The sequence below is a fragment of the Monodelphis domestica genome, chromosome 1 (genome assembly GCF_027887165.1).
Source record: "Monodelphis domestica isolate mMonDom1 chromosome 1, mMonDom1.pri, whole genome shotgun sequence".
NCBI lineage: Eukaryota > Metazoa > Chordata > Mammalia > Didelphimorphia > Didelphidae > Monodelphis > Monodelphis domestica.
The window spans coordinates 692,490,907-692,497,203 of record NC_077227.1 but is presented as its reverse complement, the minus strand read 5'-3'; positions in this window follow the sequence as shown (position 1 = coordinate 692,497,203).

The following is a 6,297-nucleotide window of genomic DNA, read 5'->3' as shown; positions in this document are numbered from 1 at the left end:
CTGAGGTAGAACAAGGTGAAGCATCTTACCCAGGATCCCACAGTTTGTAAAGAGCTGAGCCTGGATTTGAATTGGGTCTTTCTGTCTCCAGACCCCAAATTCCACACCTAGCTGCCTGGAAGAGAAGGGAAATAAGATTCTAGATTTCTAGGTCAACTGATCCTTAACTCTGCCTATTTCTATTTTCCTGGCTTCCTTTAAGTCTCAATTAAAATCTGAGTTTTTCTCTTGTTATTTCTCATTTATCCTTTATAAGTTTGTTGATGTATCTTTGTTTGTGGTCTCCTCTGTTAGACTGTAATCACCTGGTGGGCAGGGACTATCTTTTGTCCCTTTTTGTATTCTCAGTGCTTAGCATGGCGCCTGGCACATGGAAGGTTCTTAATAAATCTTGACTAATTGAACTAATCTAGCCCTCTCAAATTACAGAGGAGGAAACAGATGGGATGGGAAGTGACTAGCCCTGGGTCACATAGGGAGAAGATGTCAGAAGAGGGGTTTGAACTCAGGTCCACCAGTGCTCATTCCCCACCATGCTGAAATCTCTGCCTACTGGCCTCTTGAAGTTGGTTCCTCTCAGCTTTCCAGCGCCTGGAAAGCACTTTTTGCAGTGAGAAGAAAGAATCATTTCCCAGTCATTTAGAAACATGCCACCCAGGGATGGGCAAAGCAATTAGATTCCCATCGTGCACTTTCTTTTGCTATCCCCAGACATAGACTCAATTATCATTTCATGAAAATAATGTTTAAAACTTTATATTATGTTTTGCTTCTTCCACTGATCTGTGAATAATTTTTCTTTTATTTTGACAGTAAATTTCTCTGTTCCTTAAAAAAAATTACTGATTTATGTCTAGGTAGAACCCCCCCTCCACCCCAAAACAGCTTAAGATGAATTGAATTCTTCTGATTTCTGTTGTCAGGGCAATGCCCCAGATTTTTCATTTAGTTTGGTAAGAAATAGAATCTTTATCGTTTCACTTAACTGAGTCAATACTTCGTAGATGTCAGGAAAATGAGCCCTAATTCCTTACAAATAAATGACGGATGTCACAGTCTGTGTCTGTAAGAGGCAGATGTTTGCGAAACACATGGGATTCTTTGGAGTCTGCATGTTTCTCCATTTTGTTTCTCTATTTCATATATGGTTGGGGAAATAAAATGGACAGGGAAACAAATTATGTGTTGGCTGGAGTGGCAGATCTCGCTTTATGTCACTGGGGGGACCCTGAAACCTGATTGTCTCCCCCACTCAAGTTCCATAAAGCCTACCATTAATTAGAGAGTCATTGTTAAAAATAATAATAATCAAGGCAGCCAGCTAGCACAGTGGATAGAGCGCCAATTCTGGAATCCAGAGGATCTGAGTTCAAATTTGACCTCAGCCACTTCCTAGCTGTGGGCAAGTCACTTAACTGGGATTGCCTAGCCCCTATAGTTCTGTCTTAGAATTGATACTAAGAGAAAAGGTAAGGACTTAAAAATAATAATCAACATTGTAATAAGAGTTCCTATTTTTATAACATTTTCCCCAAAACAATTCTATGAAATTGGTAGTTTACATTTTTTGTTGTTGTTGCAGATAAGAAAATTGAGGCTCACAAAGAAAAAAAGATTTTGTCTAAGGAGAGAATTTTTAATCTTTTTTTTTTTGCATAAACTCTTTGGCATTTTGGGAAAGTCTATGGGGCTTTCTCAGAATAAGATTTTTAAATATAAAACCAATTAGATTTACATAAAGTAATAAAAATATTTTAAAGAAACAATTTCTTGGACCCCCAGGTTAAGAACCTCTGGTCTAAGGTCAGGCAGGTAGTAAATATCAAATCCAGATTTGGCATCCAGCAACACAGGCTTTTCCTCTGACTCTAAGTCCTGTGTCCTTTCCCGCAATACCAGAGCAAAAATTGCAAATTTTATCTTGAAGGAAGAGTAAAGGAAACTATTTTTATTTTCATTATCATTAGAGCTAGGGTAAATACCTCTCTGGAATCAAGTTCTGATTCTGACACAATGAATGATCTTTATCAAGTCACTTAACTCTTTCTGCCCAGGTTTCCTCATCTGTAAAATGGGGGTAATACTAGAATTTGCCTTATAAGATTATTATAAGAACCAAATGTAATAGATCATGTAAAGTGCTATGCAAATGTTAGCAATTGGCAGTAATAGACAATTGTTGCTCATCTTTGAACTTCTTTGGAGTCTTCCTGGCAAATTGGATATGGGAGTGGTTAGCTATTCCTTTTTTCAACTTATTTTACAGATGAAGAAACTGAGGCAAATAGTGTTAAGTAACTCCCACAGGGTTACATAATTAATAGGTGTCTGAGGCCAGATTTGAACTCAAGATGAATCTTCCTGACTTCAGACCTGGCACTCTAGCTACTATACCACCAAGCTGCCCCTTATTGACAAATTAGACTGACTTAATTGATTGTATCCATCCTAGGAGACGGCAGGACACCAACGGGTTATAGGACGAGCATTTTTTTAAAATTTAAATCATCCTGGTATGGTGGACCAGGAGATAATCACTTTGACCTAAAGTACAAGGATGATATATTTGATGAGAAACTTGATAGGAAGGGACAGTATTTTTTAAAATAAAGGCATAATATACATTTTGATGTCTGAAAATTCTCCTCTCTGTGGCGCAGAGGGATTTATTTTGTTATAGGCTAGCTGACCTCCACGAAAGTTGTCTAAAGAGCCAATCTGATGTGAGGTCTCAAAGGCTGTCCTTAGGAATCCCAAAATGGTAAGTCTACCAACCTGAGCCCAGCTACAGATTCCACGCCTGTCCTTCAAAGAGCAGCTAAACTCATCTAGAAAAGAGGGAGACTGATTTTCAGAGCTTAAGCCTCAAGGAATGGCTATTTTGGCCACAGTAAAAATCATAAGACCCATCTACTGTGTCAGAGAAGAGTTATGATCTACATTCATAGGGGGAGAAGATTTAGAGCTGAAAGGGACTTGGCATCATAGAATCTGGAGCCAGAAGGAAACTCCCCTTTCATTTTACCAAAGAAGAAACTGAGGCCAGGAGAAATTAAATGACTTGCCCAAGGTGGTTTAAATAATGAAGCTGAGGTTTAGTCTCAGGTCCTTGTACATCAAATCCTGTGTTCTTTGTACTACATTGCTCCGGTGAAGGGAGAATAGGAAATTAGGGATTTGCTTTGGCTGGAAGCAGTCACTTTTGTTTAAAGGAAAAAAACACCCCCAAAATGAGCTGTGACCTTTTAGAGGTTCAAGTCAGCCCTCAGCTGCCTTATGGGTTTATTTCTCTGCCAACAACTTCCCTAGCCCAGGAGGGTGCCAGGATGAATGGCTGCTTTTTGGAGACCATTTTCTTAAAAAACAAAACAAAATATAACAACAAACAAAAACAGTCCGGGGGGAGCAATCTGTTTCCCAAGTATGTGTGTGTGTGTGTGTGTGTGTGTGTGTGTGTGTGTGTAAGCGTGTGTGTTTGTGTGATCATGTATGTGTATAGAGAGATATTTATCTCACTAAGTCGTGGGGTTTGGCGTCTTTTTTGCTTATCCAGCATCAAGGAAAACTTTGGTTTTTAATATGTTTGGCTTCAAACAGCCTTGCATTCTGATATATTGCACTGAGATCTGCTCTGAAATTAATGCTTTCAAGTGCTTCTTTGGCTGCTCCCTGAAAGAACCCCAGTTACTCGGTTTTATCTACTCTTGGAATGTTAAGTAACCTTTGATTGAAAGTCAGTGGAGAAGCTCACTTGGAGATTCAGAAATTCCTCTGGCTAAAGAGAACATGATGTGTTGGCTCCTGTTTGAGTCTCCCCTGCTGAAAACTCCATTTAAGGAGTCATTGTGGGGGTCTCTGCCCTGTGGGCAACCCTTCTGGGGACATTATTTCCCAGTCCTCGAACAGCATGTCTTGGGCTAGGGAAAGCCCACATTTGGGAGGTGGATGATGGGAAAGAGCAGAGATTGGAAATAAGAGGCTTTGATAAAATAAATTTGCTGAATGATCTTGGCTAAGTCATTTATCTTTCCAAGACTTTAGTTTCCTTCTCTGAGAAATGAGAGCATGAGCGGGTGACAATCTTGAAGGTCTTTTTCAGCTCTTTAGTAATCTGAGTCTTTTTGTAAAGTGGTTTAGATTCTGAAAGGCACAGGATGAAGGTTTAAAACTTGGGAGACTCCTGAAACCATGGAGGTCAAGCTTTTCACTTTATAGGTGAGGAAATGGAGGCTCAGAGAGAGATTGCTCTTTTTGTTGCACTACACTGACATAGTGGTCACTACTCTGATTTTCCCAACTGTAACCTGAATGTGGAGGCTTGCCCCACTCTATTGATGTGTAACTTAGGAAATGAACATGAGATAATGGCAGCCAAATGGTTCAGTGAAGACTGGAAGATCTGAGTGGAAAGGAACCAACATATTCCAAATTCAATATTCTGCTTTGCTCTCTTTACTTTGAAGACACTTGGTATGTGTGTGTTCAGTTTTTGAATTGAAGGTGGGTGCCATGATTTGATGAGTTCAGTCTTTTTTAATCATGACCCCATTTGGAGTTTTCTTGGCAGAGATACTGGAATGGTTTGCCATTTCCTTCTCCAGCTCATTTTACAGATGAGGAAACTGAGGCAAGCAGGATTAAGTGACTTACTCAGGGTCACACATAATCACTTTGATATCATTTTGGATATTCCAGTGATCTGTGTTGACATCCTAATTCTTTTCTAGGCTTAAGTTCTTGAAGGAAGGGACCATATATTGTCTGAGCATTGTATCCAAGCCTACGTCCAAGCACAAAAGAGAGCAGATGAGGAACAAGACAGAGAGAAGTGGAAGAGGGCAGGATGGCATTAAAAAGCCATGTAATATGACTGATCTGTACAGTGCCTGAAGGGAGGAAGACAAATGGGAGCCAGTGAATGTTGGACCCAGAGTCATGAAGACTCAAGTTCAAATCCTGCCTCATATTTACTAGCCCTAAGATTCAGGGTAAGCCATTTAAACTCTTCCAATCTATGTTTCCTCATTTGTAAAATGAAGATATTCATAGCATTTACCTCCCAGAAGGAGGATTGAATAAGAAAACATGTGTAGAGCTGTGTGAACCTTCAGGTGCTATATGAATGCTATCTCTTATTATTATTTATGCAAAAAGTAAAGTCAGCTTGTGTAGGGCCTTCAACACTGGGGAGAAGTTTCTATTTTATCCACGAGGCAGTAGGTAGCTGCTGAAGATTCTTGAGCAGGGTAGTGATTATCAGAAGATTATTTTTGCAGCTAGGTGGAGAAAGGGAAGAGACCAGAAATGGGGAGGCCAAATAGGAGGTTATTATAATAGCCTAGAAGAGATGCAGTGAGAGTCTCCCCTAGGGCAGAGTAGATGAGGATATAAAAGATATATAACATGGGCTAGAGGGTATGGCAAAGGGCAATAGGATTTCTTTAAACTGATCATCATTATGCTGAATATGAATTGTTTTTTGATGAGCAATTATTTTCACTAATAGAGCGGATGCAGAATAGACTTGGTTATGAGATCCTTGCTTTTCTGCTCTGGGTAAATTAGTTGGTTAGAAGAAAGAGAAGAAAGGTCAAAGTAACTCTCATTTTTATTTCCTAAGATATTCCAACTCTCCTCCTTCAGTCTTTCCTCTAGCATTGTCAGAGGGGGAGATATTAATGTCCTTCCCCTGGTTCTGTGCCCTGCTGTAGATTCTTGGGTACCCCAAATTCCCAGGAGGTTTCCTGGGAAGGACCTGGGTCTGGCAGGTCCCATTGCCAACCCTGGAATTCCAATCCTGCTGGTCCTTGGGAGTGGGAAACTGTATCCTTTGTTAGACTGTTCCACTGGAAAAGAATGGTTTGCATTAAGTCTGGGCAGCCAGGAGGTGGGAGGGGCTTTGCTTCTCCTGTCTCCCCTCCCCATTCCCTTCTTCCCTTGGTTTATCCATCAATTTAAGCTCTACTTTGTGGGTCAGCTTTGAGGAAGCCGGAAGGAGGGCCTGAAAGTTTTGGCCCAACAAGGGGCAGCTGGAGAGCCTTTCCATTTAGCTGGAAATAATCATAAAATGGAGATTTCAGATCTCAGCAGTTCAATACTTCTCTGGAGCAGGCAGACCAAAGTCGGCTTTTGACTTGTTTCTCTAGCTGAGAGCAGGGGGAGCTGGAAGGGAAGGCGAGCTTTTGGCCAGAGAGGCAGCTCGCAAACCACAGGCATTTTATTGAGTGCAGAAAAATGATTTTGACAGGGGTGGGTGGGAGGATGGAGAGGGAGCACAAGGAGAAAAAAAACCGCAGT